We start from the raw sequence: 15,793 nt of genomic DNA, 5'->3' as shown, positions 1-15,793 counted from the left end.
TTCATTCTCCAAACATATTTATATGTTAATGTCCATTTTATATTAATTATGTAAATATTTACTGTTGAGCTAAGCAATATGTTTCCCTTCTCACGAGATATTTATGTCTTAACTGTTTTCCAATTTAAATTTTCCAAGCAAAATAAAAAGATCTATTGCTCTTATTTCCAAATATTTTAAAAGATCCAGGATAAGAATATTTACACATTTTGCCCAAGATGCCTCAGAGAACAAAGGCTAAAAGTTGCAACGAGAAGATGGTTTGTGTTCTGAAGGGGCTTGCCATTCTCAGGTACCCAAATTTATGAAAGACACCTGAAAAAGCCATAATGTCAGCAGCAATACACAGGAGACAAAATCCAGAGCTGAGTTCTATTTCAACAAGATGAGGGTGGCCAAGGCAACACCACAGATTCTCCACATCTATTGATTTACAGCTATTTGCAAAAGATTATAAAAGTCAATGACGTGGCATAATGCAGTTTTGCTGAGCCTCATTTCTTTCATTTTCTCTTAGGCTTCAAATATTTATTTGTATGGATTAATTGATTGATTTTAATATTGCATTGCTTCCTATGAATTATCAAGGTAATAAATGGCTCTGGATCAAAGTTGACTGGCTTTCCAGGTGGACCTAGTGATAAAGAACCCCACCTGCCAATATGGGAGACGTGAGAGATGCAGGTTCGATCTCTGGGACGGGAAGGTCCCCTGGAGGAGGACATGGCAGCCCACTCCAGTATTCTTGCCTGGAGAATCCCATGGACAGAGGAGCCTGGTGGGCTATAGTCCACAGGGTCACAAAGATTCAGACATGACTTAGCAATTGAACATTAAAAAAATTAAGAAAGTGATGGTCCTCAACCAGGAAAATCAAAACTGGGGGTAAACTAAGGGGTGGGTTTTAGCTATGCTGTTGCCTTAGATCAAGGACATGGACAAATGCCACCTTGCTCTGCTCTATAAACAGAAAAATGAACGGGGACAGTATCTGTGGAACTCTCCTCAGCAGGGGCTCTCAGGGGAGCAGAATCGAGCAGGTGAGAAATATTCCTGAAAATCCAAGCTCTGATTGGCCTTGCAGAGGACAGTCCTGGAAACCACGAGAAACCAGATGGAAAGAGGTATGACCAGCAGTCACAACAAACACCTTCTTAGCCAAAACATGGACAGATGATAAAAATCTCCAATGTATCCCTTGAAAATCCTTTTCTGGTACCCGAGGAAATTGCCAGAGAAGGAGGGGGATTTGCAAGGCTGGACTAAGGGTGGTGCAGAGACTGAGCAGTGAGGCATTGCTCTGAGTGTTGGCATCACTGCTAGGGCTGCATGGGGGAAGGTCTGAGGTCCACTCTTCACGAGGATCACCTACCAGGTGCTCAGGGGCTCAGTTCCCTCCATCCCGTCCCAGAAGGAGGTGTCCGCTCTTACCTCCAACCTCAAGTGCCCCTCACCTTTCCCTATATATCTCAGAAAAGAATATGATGAATTCATTTACACTCATGAGGGCTACAGAGGATTCATCCGTGCCCTTCAAAGGCAAGGTTGCCAGAGAGAATACAACCTTAACCGAATTAAGGTTAAATCTGAATTTCAGATCAACAATGAATAATTTTTAGCTTAAGTATGAAAATATTACATGGGACATTCTAAAATAATGAATAATATTTAATGCATATGTGCCCCAATTATTGCATGAGACATATTAAAAAAAAATTGGTTGTTTATCTGAAATTATGATTTAACCAGTGCCCTGTATTTTTATTTGCCAAATCTGGCAGCTCTATCCCAGTCAACAAAGAAAGTACTTCTCATCAACACTCAATAAATATCCACGAACAGGAGAAAGAAATCCACGGGGCTGCAGAGAAAAACAGGAATATCTAAACAGGCAGGAACATGGCAAATTAAGCTCCTCTTCCTGCCTCAAACAGCTTGAAGGTCGTGGTGATGACAGCCCTTGAGAAACTCAACCCAAACACTCCTTTTTTTCCAGACCAAATCCTAGTAAGTTGCAGGAAATCTCGGCTTCTTTTACTATTCTACCCAAAGACACCATCTTGAACGTAGCTGGCCACGCCAGGGACGTGGTTTGGGATGGGGCCCAGCGCAGTTTTTCCCAGAGCTATTATAAGGAAGTAGTCATGAAACAAAACGAATCTGTGTGGTTGAAAACTGCAGTGCCGACCCAAAATATTTCTAATGTGTGGAACCAGCTGGCAAGCTGAGAGCCTGAGAAAACACAAAGAGCTGTCTGGCCGCTCCGAGATGCCCAGCGCCTCCAAGGGTGGCTTTCGCTCCACGCTATTAGCTGTGTTCCAACAGGCAGGGAGCCAAGGCGGACAACTCAGGGGGAGTTGGCAGACACAGCTTGGCCTTGACAGCTTCATTTGGAGGACAAGCAAGGGTGAGAGGGAGGCAGCGCTAGGGGAGCAGAGGCCCCGGCCCGTCTCCGGGTGGCGCCCTAGAGCCCACTCTTCCATCACGGACCATCTGTGACCCTTCATGTGTTTCCTGCATTTCACAGATGGGCAAAGGGAGGTTCCCTCGGTCATCTGCGGGTTAAAAGTCAAACTCAACTCTTTGCAATCGCACTCTATCTTTTGCCCATGGTTCAAAATCCAAAATGTACTTTCTTATTTTTTCTGTCACGAAGTCATATCTGACTCATTGCGACCCCATGGACTGTAGTCCTGCTAGGCTCCTCTGTCCATGGGATTTTCCCAGGCAAGAATACTGGAAAGTGAAAGCCACTCAGTCGTGTCCGAAACTTTGCGACCCCATGGACTGTAGCCCAAGGGATTCTCCAGACCAGAATACTGGAGCAGGTAGCCTTTCCCTTCTTCAGGGGATCTTCCCAACCCAGGGATCGAACCCAGGCTCCCGTATTGCAGGCGGATTCTTTACCAGCTGAACCACAAGCGAAGCCCAAAAATGCTGGAGTGGGTAACCTATCCCTTTTCCAGCGGATCTTCCCAACCCAGTAATCAAACTGGGGTCTCCTGCATTACAGGCAGATTCTTTACCAACTGAGCTTATGAGGGAAGCCCTGAAAGCATTTCCAGGGGATCTTTCCAACCCAGGGATCAAACCTGCATCTCTTGTATTAGCAGGCAGATTCCCTACCCCTGAACCATCTGGGAAGCTCCAAAACGTACTTAGGGACTTGGTGAAAAGCCTGCCTCCCCAGGCCCTGGCCTCTTAGCTCCCCTTCAAGGAAGTGATTGACATTGCCCATCTATATGTCCTTCAAGAGAGATTTTATAAATATATGTTTTTTCTGATTTTCTTTTTCTAGACAGATAGCCATTTAATATACATACTATTCTGCCTGAAACTAAGCTTTTTAAGTCTTTCTAACTAAAAAAAAAGAGAGAGAAAAGAAAAAAAGAGTATTTTTCCCACTACAAAATATAGTCTATTTAAGCAATTAGAGAAAATGGAACCAATACACTATCATCCCCTGCCCCACTGCCCAGAGGCCACCGCTGTTAACCATTTGGCTTTTCACTCCAGAATTTTCACAGAGATGTTATCTGGAAATGACTTTGTGTGTTCTCTTCCTACAGGACCATAGTCATCACTGTAGAGAGAGAGGCAAAGAAAAGAAGAGATGAAGAAACAGGAGCAAATAATTTGTCCAGAGGGCATGGAGCCTGTCGGCAGGAGAGGTCAGTCAGTCTAGGGAGAAAGTGAACACTTATTCACACATTTGAGAACACTTTTTTTTTTTTTTTTTTGTCCCAAGCACCTGCTCTATGGGAATGCAGATCCGATTATAAATCAGAGAGTAGGGGAAAATAATAAATCAACAGCCCATTTCAACACTGTGTGATAAGTGTTAAAACAGCAGGAAGCCAGGTCCCTGGGGGGGTGGGGGGATGGCACCGGAGCTGAACTTTGACCCAGAGACCCCTGGGGTCAAGCAAGTTGATGAGTGGAGGGGGCATCCCCATGAAGAAAGGGAATACAGAATTAGAAACTAGTTAGTAAGGTGGCAGGAATGGCAAGACACAGGAAAGAACAGGTGTGTAATATGTAAGGAATGTTGGCTTTATCCTGAGAATAACGTGAAGCCTCCACAAGTCACAAGGCCGGAAAATGGACACGATTGCATCTGCACTTTGGCAAAGACCCAGTGTGGTTCCTGGGGGAGGAGTACATTAGGAGTGGACATGCCAGAGGGGCATCCGGAGATTGGAGAACTAGTTAGGACAGTGCCGTGCCCATCCAGGTGAGGGAAAGTGGCGGCTGAACGGAGGTGTGGTGACCTAACGGATGGAGAGACTTGCTCACTTCTTAAAGCAGTTGAGGATGTAGACTTGGTGACTGGGGAAAAGAATGCCTTCCAGGTTGAGTCTTGGGCATTTCTTGACTCAAAATTCTTCTCTGGTTCCTCTTTTTCCATAAAAGTTTAAGCTTCTGAACTTGACCTAAGACTATCAATGACATCATTTCGACCTTCCTTTGATAATATCCTATCTCTATCTCCCTCTTTCTCTCTCAACTTGTACTTGAGCCATAGTGGAAAGCTAGTGACTCCCCAAGCACACCTTCCCTCTGTCCAGTGTCCTCTTCCACCCTTCTGGACTTTCTGAAGCGTTCAAGCCCAGCTCAGTGCCACCTCCTCCAAGAAGCCTTCCCAGACCTGCCCTACCCCTTTCCCCCTACTCATTTGGAACTAGTCTCTCCCTCTCGGCTCCAGTAGCACTTTGCTTCTTCATCAGCTGAAATATTCACCACATCACATATTTTGATCTCCTGTGGAAGTGTCTTATTTTTACTACAAATTTAAAGGTTTCTTGAAGGCAAAGACTGAAACTCTCCTGGAATCTCAAGGAATGTTTGTTGAGTTGAAATGAGCACTCACTGGGGAAACCAAGTTCAGAGTCAAGAAGTTTGTGAAATAAAGGAGAATCAGGTACGCACGGGGGTTCAGTAGGGTGTGTGCATGCTAAAGCACTTCAGTTGTGTCCATCTCGTTGCGACCCTATGGACTGCAATCTGCTAGGCTCCTCTGTCCATGAAATTCTCCAGGCAAGAATACTGGGGTGGGTTGCCATGCGCTCCTCCAGGGGATCTTCCTAACCCCAGAATCAAACTCTCATCTCTGACGTCTCCTGCGTTGGCAGGTGGGTTCTTTACCACTAGCGCCACTTGGGAAGCCCTCAGTGGGGTCCGTTCAGGTGTTCAGCTGTGTTCTACTCTTTGTGATCCCATGGACTGCAACACACAGCCTTCCCTGTCCATCGCCAGCTCCTGAAGCTTGCTTAAACTCATGTCTATCCAGTCAGTGATGCCATCCAACCATCTCATTCTCTGTCGTCCCCTTCTTCTACCTTCAATCTTTCCCAGCATCAGGGTCTTTTCCGATGAGTCATCTCTTCGCCATCGGGTGCCCAAAGTATTGGAGCTTCAGCTTCATCATCAGTCCTTCCAATGTATATTCAGGACTGATTTCCTTTAGGATTGACTGGTTTGATCTCTTTGTAGTCCAAGGGACTCTCAAGAGTCTTCTCCAACACCACAGTTCAAAAGCAATTCTTCAGCACTCAGCTTTCTTTACGGTCCAACTCTCATGGGGTAAATAGGGTCAAATAGGGTCAAACCTGTGAGAAGACCCTGAAGGCAGGAATAGTTCCTATTAAGGCCGTGACCGCAGGCTCTGAAGAAAGAGCAGGATTTTGATCTGAATCGGCTCAGAGATGAAAAGGAAGGGACAGAAAGGAGGCAACAGCCACACTCAGTAAAGAGATGACAGCCGAGAGGCCCTGAGAGGAGAAGCAGGGGAAAGAGAGAGACCTTGGGACGAGTCCAGCCTCTTCTGAACCGAGGCATCAAACAACACTCAGGAGCGAAGCATGGCCTGAGGCGGAACTAGAAAAGGTCGTAGAAGGGGCCTGAGGGTCAGAGGAGGGGGGCTCTGGCGTGTCCAGCGCCCTTTAGGAATGTCCTCCATCACATGTCCTGTGGCTGGGGACTCCTGGCTTATGAAGCTCTCTGCAGGCCTCGGACTCCCATCTTCCCCAAGGTCCCAGTGCATATGAGGGCCCTCAGCCAGCTCTCCTGTCTGAGGCCCCCACTGGCCCAGGTCCTCAAACCTGGTGAGGGGACAGGGCAGAGGCTGCCACCCATCCCAACTCCCAGCCCTGAACCCTGCCCTGAGCCAGCATGGTCCTCCGCTTCGGCTCCCCGGGCCTGTTGACAGCAGCCGGCAGGGAGGTGGGGCCCCACCCAGTTCCCTAACTTCCAGGGAGGCTCAACCACCTGCTCAAGACCTGAGCCTCAGGAAGTAGAAGCCAGCTTCAAACTGGGGAGAGAGGCAGATGCTAGGCCCGCCAGGAATTCCCTCGGGGGCAGCCAGGTGAGTGGAGGGTGGAGACCCAGCTCACCTCTTCTAAACCTCAGCTCACTTTCCAATATAAAGGCCTCATGATAACCACCTCAGGGGGTTGATTCTAGATTTAAATTATTTTAAAATACTGGAGAGGGGGACTTCCCTGGTGCTTCCACCTCTGGGGCACGGATTCAATCCCTGATTAGGGAACTAAGATCCCACAAGCTGTTTGGCAAGGCCAAAAATCAATAAATAAAAAAATTTAAAAATACAGAGGGAAATGCAGGAAGCAGACCCTGGCACAGAGTATAATTGGGCCAATCCACACCCCCCTCCCCAAACTTCTACCTTCTGTTGAGAAAGTGGCGGAGGAAGGAGGGCAGGGAGGCTGTTCCCCTGTCTATCCACTTCACAGCAACTCTGGGTCGCAGGGCCCAGGACCCAGTCCCGAGATCAGAGAGGGACAGAGATCAGAGAGCCATGGACCTCTGGAAAAGAGCCATTCACAGGCAAAGGGGTGGGACCCCAGAAAGGAGGAGGGACCCTGTGACCTTGCCAGTCAAGGTGGAGGTGAGACCATGCAGCCTCAGACAGTGATCATGGAGCCCCCGGTCCGAGGGCCCAGGCCGGCAGAGCCCCAGCCTCATGGGCGGTCCAGGCAGCCACGTACCTGCCCTGATGGAGCGTGCACTCTACAGGAGGGTAACTAAGACAGCACTGCTGAGATGAGGAACCTGGGGATGAAGGCCAGGGACTGCTTTTGCCTGGGAACTTCATTCCCTTGATTCCTATCTCATTCCAGACCTTGTCCCCGTGACTCTTCCCTGCCTGGTTCTTTGAGGCTTTCAGGAAGACTGTTTTTCAAACACATTGTCTGGCTTTCTCCTGGCTTTAGTCAGGCGATTGGGGTATTAAGTAGTTCAGCCCAGACCTAGTAGTACAGAGGAGTCACTATTCTTTCTTACTTATTTATTTGGCCGTGCTAGGTCTTAGTTTTGGCATGTGAGATCTTTTGTTGTGGCACGTGGCACCTAGTTCTCCACCCAGGGATTGAACCCAGGCTCCCTGCTTTGGGAGCGTGGAGTGTTAGTCCCTGGACCACCAGGGAAGTCCCCCATCATTCATTCTTTTTTTTGGTTTTTGGGTTTTTTTCCATTTATATTTATTAGTTGGAGGCTAATTACTTTACAATATTGTAGTGGTTTTTGTCATACACTGACATGAATCAGCAAAAATATGGAACGTTTCACGAATTTGAGTGTCATCCTTGCGCAGGGGCCATGCTAATCTCTGTATCATTCCAATTTTAGTATATGTGCTGCCGAAGCGAGCACTGTCATTCATTCTTTACTGAAAACAGTCTTTATTGTGTCCTGTGGGCCATCGGTAGGCTTAGTTCCTACCCTGTAGCATCATTTCCCCAGGAAGTCATCTTTGAACATGCACCTTCACCTTCCACAATACCCTGGCACACTTAATTATCAACTTAATATAATCAGACTGTGAGTTGCTTGAGGGTAAGAACTGCTCCACTGTTTTCTCATAGCCTTAGTATTGACTATGGTAGGTTGCATGCAGGATGTATTTGAAACAGCTACCTGAGGTGAAGGGATGATTAATAACGGCTTTGTTCTGATTTCTTCAATTTTTGACATTTCCTCTGCAAAGTTGATCTTATCTTTGGGAGCAAGAGTTCAACCTGTTCTTCAAGGACTGCATCGTAAAAGAGACCTGAGGAATGCGCCCAGGCTTGCTCCAGATGCCTGTCCATCCTCCTCTCTCACAGAGCGAATCTCTGCTCCACGGATTACTTCCTTTTCAGGTCATCCTGTTCCAGCACGTCAGGAGGCACATGATGAGACGTGAACGTGATGCCAATAAGAAGTCAGCCTGGGATCACACAACAGATTTTTAAAAGTCCACACATAGAGAATTTATTTATTTCAAAACGCTGTCCCAAGTATCTTGGGGCCTCACTTGAGAGGATAAATCAAAGATGACCAGGAGCTCCTGGTGCCCTGTGACAAGGGAGAGGGGTGGGGTGGGGGAGAGTGGAAGAGAGGTTCAAGAGGGAGGGAATTTATGTATACTTATGACTGATTCCCATTGTTATACAGCAGAAACCAACACAATATTGCAAAGCAATTATCCTCCAATTAAAAATAAAACCATAAAAAAGATGACCAGGAGCATCCCTGTGTTTGGACAAGCTGGCCTTATTCTTCATCAGAACAAAGCATGTCAGGAGGACCTAACATATTAGGAGGACAGGATTTGGTACAGGCTTTCCAGGTGGCACTAGTGGTAAAGAACCTGCCTGACAATGCAGGAAATGTAAGAGACGGGTTTGATCCCTGGGTTGGCATGGCAACCCACTCCAGTATTCTTAGCTGGAGAATCCCATGGACAGAGGAACCTGGAGGTTTCTGTCCTGTCTACAGGGAGGGCAGACTAGAGAAGCCATCACTCACTAGCCAGAGGGGGCATCTGGTACATTGTGGCTTTGGCAATGGTCATGTTTTGTCTGTCTTCAGACATGATTATAGGGTGGTTTGTCTTTGCCACGATCCAGCGTGGTCACAGAGTGGCCCTGGGGTTCTGCGAGACGGCTGGGGCTCAGCAGGAGGACACCGAGCCCTTCCTGTGGGTGCTGGCCTCCCGAGAGCACCACCGGCGCCCAGCCGACGGCAGCTGCCAGCGCCTCGGTGCCAGGGCGCGTCTCCTTCTCAGACACATTCTGTAGAACTGCCTCCTGCCTTTCATCAGCTCACAAAGGATGAAGAAATACTGAAAAATGTTTCCACATTGAAACAGACCGAAGAGAAATGATACTGCCTGATCTGGGCTTCCATTCCAGATGAGAAAAACATGAAACGTGAATGGAGGTTGTCATTAGGGGTGCTGTATAAATGCTGCCTCCTGCTTCTGATCACCCTGTGCTCACACAAGAGAACACACTCGGCTATTCAGGGGCACACGGGTACAGGCTCAGCCCCTTATTCTCAACAGTTCAGGAAGAAGGTTTCCATAGGTAAATAATAAGCCAAACTGAGCAAAATGTAAATAATTGGCGCATCTGAGAGGGGGCATCACAGAGGTCTTTGTGTTATGCTTCCAACATTTCTGCATGCTGGAAATTACAAAAAAAAAAAAAAAAAAGGAATATTCACCGTCCCCCCCCCCCCCCCCCGACACTACCAAAAGGGCAAACCCTAAACAAAGAATGGATTTTCTTAATTTTCCTTTTTGCAAATGGTGACAAAACATCACCCTGCAGCTGGGCCTCCAGGTACTTGCCTGGAATGGGTTGGACTCGGGCCCTGGTTCCTCCAGGAGGCACAGGGAAGGGAGAGGAGCTGGAAACCATGGGTCTCTGTGTCCTCTGCTGCTCTGACCTGGCGACTTCAGCCAGAAGTGGGTCCATCACCATTCCAGTCTTGGGCATCACTTAGACTAATTTTTCTAAACCAGACGTGAAAATTCTACCATAATTTCCCATTTCACTAGTGGATACCAGTCTATACCTGGTACAATGGACACCTATTTCTCTACCACTATAAGTAACAACAGAAATGCAGAGCAAGATGATGTCTTTCCACCACAAAACTCCACTCCTTCATCAGTAAGAAACCTTGAGAACATTACAGCTGCCCTGCAAGCTCCCAGGCCCCGATGGGACACGGGGGCCCCTGCTCCACCAGGTAGTTTAGTGCTTTTATTTCCCGGCTACTATTATGGTTTTTGCTCGTAGAATTGTTTCTATTCTAAGGTCCTTAGCACGCACGGTACACACTCTTGACCATGGTATCATTTTACATGTATCACAACACGCCCTCTGCAAAGCTCCTTGCCCATCACTCCAACCTTGAGGTCTTTTTTTTTTTTTTTCTGCTTTATTTATAGTCTGATTATAGAGTTCTCCAGTATTTTCATCAAATGGAAGCAGATGTGCGATTTATTCTCTGAATCTTTGCATAAAGAATATTCGCCTTTTACCTTAATGGTTGCACAGTAATCTTGGCTTCTTTCCTCTGAGCAGTTTTAAATGTTATTCCACTGTTTCTGGCTTTCAGTGTTTTGGAAGACAAATTCGGTGCAAGCTGATTCTTTCCCTTTTAGTCCAGAGTGCGAGAGATTTTTCTCTTTTTCCTTGAAATTCAGGAATTTTTACCAGGATATTCCTTAAGTGGCTGTTTTATTAATCCAGCCTCGGTAAATGTACTTGCTTTGAGCACTCGTCTTTTTTAGCACAGAGGAATTTATTATTTTTGCTTCTCCTCTGCCTGGCTCTTGTTTCTTTCTGGAAATTTTAATACCCATGTGGAAGGTCTTGCCTCTCCCAGGTTCTGCTGGTTGTTTGTGATACTCATGGCTGCATCACTCCAATCTCTGCCTCTGTCTTCACATGGCTGCCTCTCCTGTGTGTCTGTGTCCAAACTTCCCTTTCCCTATAAGGACCCCATCATTTGTATCAGGGCTCACACTAACCCAGCATGACCTTCCTATAAGGACCCCATCATTGTATCAGGGCTCATACTAACCCAGCATGACCTTCCTATAAGGACCCCATCATTGTATCAGCACTCACACTAACCCAGCATGACCTTCCTATAAGGACCCCATCATTGTATCAGCACTCACACTAACCCAGCATGACCTTCCTATAAGGACCCCATCATTGTATCAGTGCTCACACTAACCCAGCATGACCTCAACTTAGCTTGATTACAACTGCAAAGACCCTATTTCCAAACGAGGTCACATTCAGAGGTTCTGGGTAGACATGCAGTTTGGGGGGACACTATCCAACACAGTGCAGTAAGCAGGAACAGTAAGTGGGTTTCCCTGGTGGCTCAGTGGTAAAGCATCCTGCCGGCCAATGCAGGAGATGCAGGTTCAATCCCTAAGTTGGGAAGATCCCCTGGAGAAGGAAATGGCAACCCACTCCAGTATTCTTGCCTGGAGAATCCCATGGACAGAGGCGCCTGGCGAGCTACAGTCCACCAGGTCACAAAGGAGTCGGACACGACTGAGCGACTCAACAACAATCAGTATGCAACCAAAGACAGCATGAGTCTAATGAAAATGAACATACACACTCACCCAATGCAAAACAAAGCAGTTAATGAAGTAAGTCCTTCAGGCAGAAAAGGACTGACCCCAATCCTCCGAGTTCACATCACACCTCGCACCCCTCCAGTGTAGAAACCCCAGCACAGTGCTCCGCCGAGTTCCCTGAGCTTCCTGGTTGGCCCCATCCTTGCCTCTTGAGAATCACCCCTGGAAGGAGTGATGGTCTGACAGAGACAAAGATGCATCAGCTAGCAGCCTGGTCCTTGAGTGCTGCTTCTGGGATCGGCAGCTACAAGGAATTCCAATTCGTGTCGGAGCTTTCGGAGGGAGCCAGCTGGGATTTAAGTGACTGGATCAGCAGTGAGCCTGCCTGACTTGTCCAGAGCAAGGCTGGCCTCCTGGAGGTGCCGTCTCCTTGGGAATACAAATAGGCTCTCTCCGATTGGACCTGGGCTGATGCCAGCAGGGAAGAGGGCAGAGGCAGTGGGCTAGGCTGCGGACACCTCTTCCTCTCACCCTGCTCCATGGGGCAGTGCTGGGGGTTGGGGGGCAAGCCAGGTGGAGCAGGTGCTGTGCAATCAGGGACTGCATGTCCCCCCACCCCACCCGTCCTGGCCCCTTCCTATCCCACTGCACGACCAGTTTACCATTGCACCAGGGGGCTGCAGGGCTGGTATCTTTCTTGGCTGCCAACCTTGAGAGATGGGTATTGTAAAATGTACAGTCTAAACAAAGTGCCTCCCAAGTTTCCTCCATGCACAGCATAGATTTTAATTTAGTCACCTCAGCAGTATATAAACACCTAAAACAGCCTTTCTTTTTTCCTATTCAGCATTCAGCTTTTTCTCTATCAGGGCACTTCTGCTGCATGGGTGACCTCCTTGGACATGTTAGGTTCAGTTCAGTTCAGTTCAGTTCAGTCCCTCACTCGTGTCTGATTCTTTGCGACACCATGGACTGGAGCATGCCAGGCCTCCCTGTCCATCACCAACTCCCGGAGCTTGCTCAAACTCATGTCCATTGAGTTAGTGATGCCATCCAGCCATCTCATCCTCTGTTGTCCTCTTCTCCTCCTGCCTTCAATCTTTCCCAGCATCAGGGTCTTTTTCAACGAGTCAGTTCTTCGCATCAGGTGGCCAAAATTAGGTACAGTTGATGCTAAACCAGCTTATTTCTGTTGAAAGATCTTTGCTTTTCAAACTTGTCCTTTCTTCCCCAAAGGATAAACTAATAAAGCCCACCCACTCTGAGGTCAGGCTGTCAGTGCAGTGCTGAGGTAGGCAATCCCACAAAGCGAATGATACCTCAACAGGGCGGTTACAAAAATCACAAAACATTTCCATCATTTTCCTATAACCCCAAAGTTCTTCCAAGGAAAATACCGAACTAACCACAAGGGATAAAATTAGCAACCCATTCGCTTTACCCACCCTCCCCTGGACTGTGAACCTCTGACACAAGCTGCAATTCTTCAATTACTATAACTATAAATAGTAAGCACTAGAGAAAAAGAAAACAATAAAGAATCGAAAACTGAACAAACCCTGCCTGCCTTCCTTATTTGAGTTCTTTTCCACAAGCTAGTTCTCAAATGTTTCTTCCTTTTGCTGAAAAATTGTACCATTAATGTTGTCAGGAGAATGCAAAACACCGATATGTTCCTCCCTCCAGGTTTCCGCTTAACGCTAACAAAGATTGTGAACGTAAGAAATAATCATAAAATGGAGTGACTTACGGCTCAATTCCTCTACTTCTACGAACATGCTCTTGCCTCCAAGTAGGGTGACAAAGACCACTCTCTGAAGTTCTAGGAAGACAGACCCTAGAACATGTTCAGTCGATCAGTCCTATCTCTTTGCAACCCCATGGACTGCAGCATACCAGGCTTCCCTGTCCTTCGCTATCTCTCAGAGTTTGCTCAAAGTCATGTCCAATGAGTCAGTGATGGCATCCAACCATCTCATTCTCTGTCATCCCCTTCTCCTCCTGCCCGCAATCTTTCCCAGCATCAGGGTCTTTTCCAATGAGCCAGCTCTCTTCATATCCGGTGGCCAAAGTATTGGGGCCTCAGCTTTAGCATCAGTCATTCTAATAAATGTTCAGGGTTGATTTCCTTTAGGGTGGACTGGTTGGATCTCCTTGCAGTCCAAGGGACTTCTCGAGACATGTACAAACGATCACATATTCTCATTCTTGTTGGTTCTTGGTTTCATCAAGATGAAACATCAAGATGTTATGTACTATACTCGTGTGGTAGTAAATGCCTACTGCTCTGTAGTCACACTTACCCGGGACAGTAATTCAAGAGCTGCAGAGTCAGGGGAATGAGGATGGATTCAGAAGCCTCTACGATTGGCTTCTGAGGTCCAGGATCAGAGCACCTACATCAGGAGCATCAGGCCCCTGGGGCCACCTGCCAGCTCCTCACACACATCACGGGTGTCTGGAACCAGGCTCACCCCGCTCCTTCTCCACCTTCGCGTCTGCCCAGGTGCCCCATCTCGCTGGATGGTATTTGCTGTAACAGCCAAGAGTCTCAGGTCCTCTTTGACTCACCTTTGCCCTCAACCCAGTCCACTGGGAAGGGTGTCGCTTTACCTACTGCCGCCACTGGAGGGCGCCACTGGCCCCCTCCTCCCTGCCCAGTCCCTCCTGGGACTCCTCCGTCCTGCGTGGACGTCTCCCGCCCTCCCTCCATTCTGCACACACACAGTCTCCATTTCCCACTGAAATTGCAAATACTCTGAAACAGTTCACAAACACCAAAGAAAAAATAGAAATATATACACTATATAGCATCAGCAAAGGAAACATTCATGCACTCTCCACCTATGCTTTAAAAAACATCGTCATCCGTTTTTTTCCAATACAAATATAACCCGCCCAAGCAAACTGTGTGAACACCAGCCGCTCAGGCTCAGCAGGTGTTCTGGCCGCTGCTGCCTACCCTGCGCTCTCCCACCTTCATTTTCTGCCTTTAACTTCTCCTACCCGACCTCCTGCAAGAGCCCAGGAGTTTCCTTCCTCAGCACCTTCACCTGGAACGCTGTGTTCACGTCTGACCAACACAAGTCCAAATGCCCCACTTGGGCACAGATCATACCTTGGCTGCTGATGGTCAGAGCCATGGTACCCACACAAGACCTGGCCCCAGGGCATGGCTGTTAGGTGACAAAGGATGGGGGGTTGCCTGAGCCCTAGAGGGAGGCATGGGAGATAAACTTACCTTTTCCCAGGCAGCACAGTCACCAAATGTGAAAGTCATTCCTGCCCACCAGTGAAGTCCGCCTTTAATGAACTCCAGCCAATGGGGCTTGTGTCTCACATGAGGATTCTATTGATTCGGCCTTAAATATGCCCCATGAACACGCCGGTCCTCAACTAGTGAGCCTTTCCATATTCATTCCCACCCATTTAGCTATGGCCTGCATACAGCTGCCCTTACAACTACTGTTTCAGAAGCTCATATCCTTTTTTTGTTGTGAAGAGCCAAATCTGACTCCTGACTTCATGTTGGAACAGTTTCTTTGACCTCTTTTCGTTGCTTTTGTTATTATAATCATACATAATGGCCTGCCTCAGAGAACCCCGTCCCTCTGCCTGACTGTTAAAAGTGCTTTTGTTCAGGACTCTGTCCACCTACCTGTGATGGAGGAGGTTTTGAGCCAACTCATTTAACCATGTATACTTACAGCTTAAATAAGTATCTTAAGAAACTAAAATAGGAAGTGTTTATTACTCACAAGTTAACTGAACACAAACTTTTATTATGAAAAGTTAGGAAAAATGATCATTCTTCACATATAAAATGAAGTTATTTCTATCTAATTCACAGGATGTACTATATTAGGTCTACAGTTTAGCCTTGGTTTTAAGTTCAGGTTATGCAGTTTCTGGCAATGACTCCTGGAAAGCACTCTAGTTTCCTCATCTATGAAAAGAGAGGAATGTTGCTTATTTTTCAGGATTATCTGAAGATTGCAAACAAATAACATGTAGAAGCAGCAGCCACAGTCTGCATTCAATAAAGGTAAAAAAAAATTAATGGAAATGTTTTAGCATTGTAGCATATACAGGTTATAAAATCCTATTAAGACCATAAGTTATAAGGTAAAACGCAAACTCCAGAATGTCTATTCTATTGTTCATATTAGAGCAACTGTCATACAATATTGGACCAAACTCTAGAATAAATGTGCACCTACAATAGCAATGAAAATATCTGGGTTCGAAAGGAAAAGACAAAGTGCTGACAAGAGCTATACGTTGTACGGCTCTAAGCCAGATCTCTGACTCACATGTTCACCACCCCAGTATTCGTGATTTTTTAACTTCTCTGAGTTTTGGTCACATTCCTTTTGTTCTCTGAGGCAAAGCACTGAC

The 15,793-nt window shown here is 47.0% G+C and overlaps 1 non-coding gene across 1 annotated transcript; it reads right to left on the bottom strand.

The window, feature by feature from the left end:
* Positions 1 to 7,567: 7,567 nt before the first annotated feature.
* Positions 7,568 to 7,671, bottom strand: LOC139036900 (U6 spliceosomal RNA). Its single transcript, XR_011489754.1, has one exon. It is a non-coding gene; the product is annotated as a U6 spliceosomal RNA (small nuclear RNA).
* Positions 7,672 to 15,793: the final 8,122 nt, after the last annotated feature.

This window comes from Odocoileus virginianus, chromosome 9 (assembly GCF_023699985.2).
Source record: "Odocoileus virginianus isolate 20LAN1187 ecotype Illinois chromosome 9, Ovbor_1.2, whole genome shotgun sequence".
Lineage (NCBI taxonomy): Eukaryota > Metazoa > Chordata > Mammalia > Artiodactyla > Cervidae > Odocoileus > Odocoileus virginianus.
This window is presented reverse-complemented; position numbering and strand designations above follow the sequence as displayed.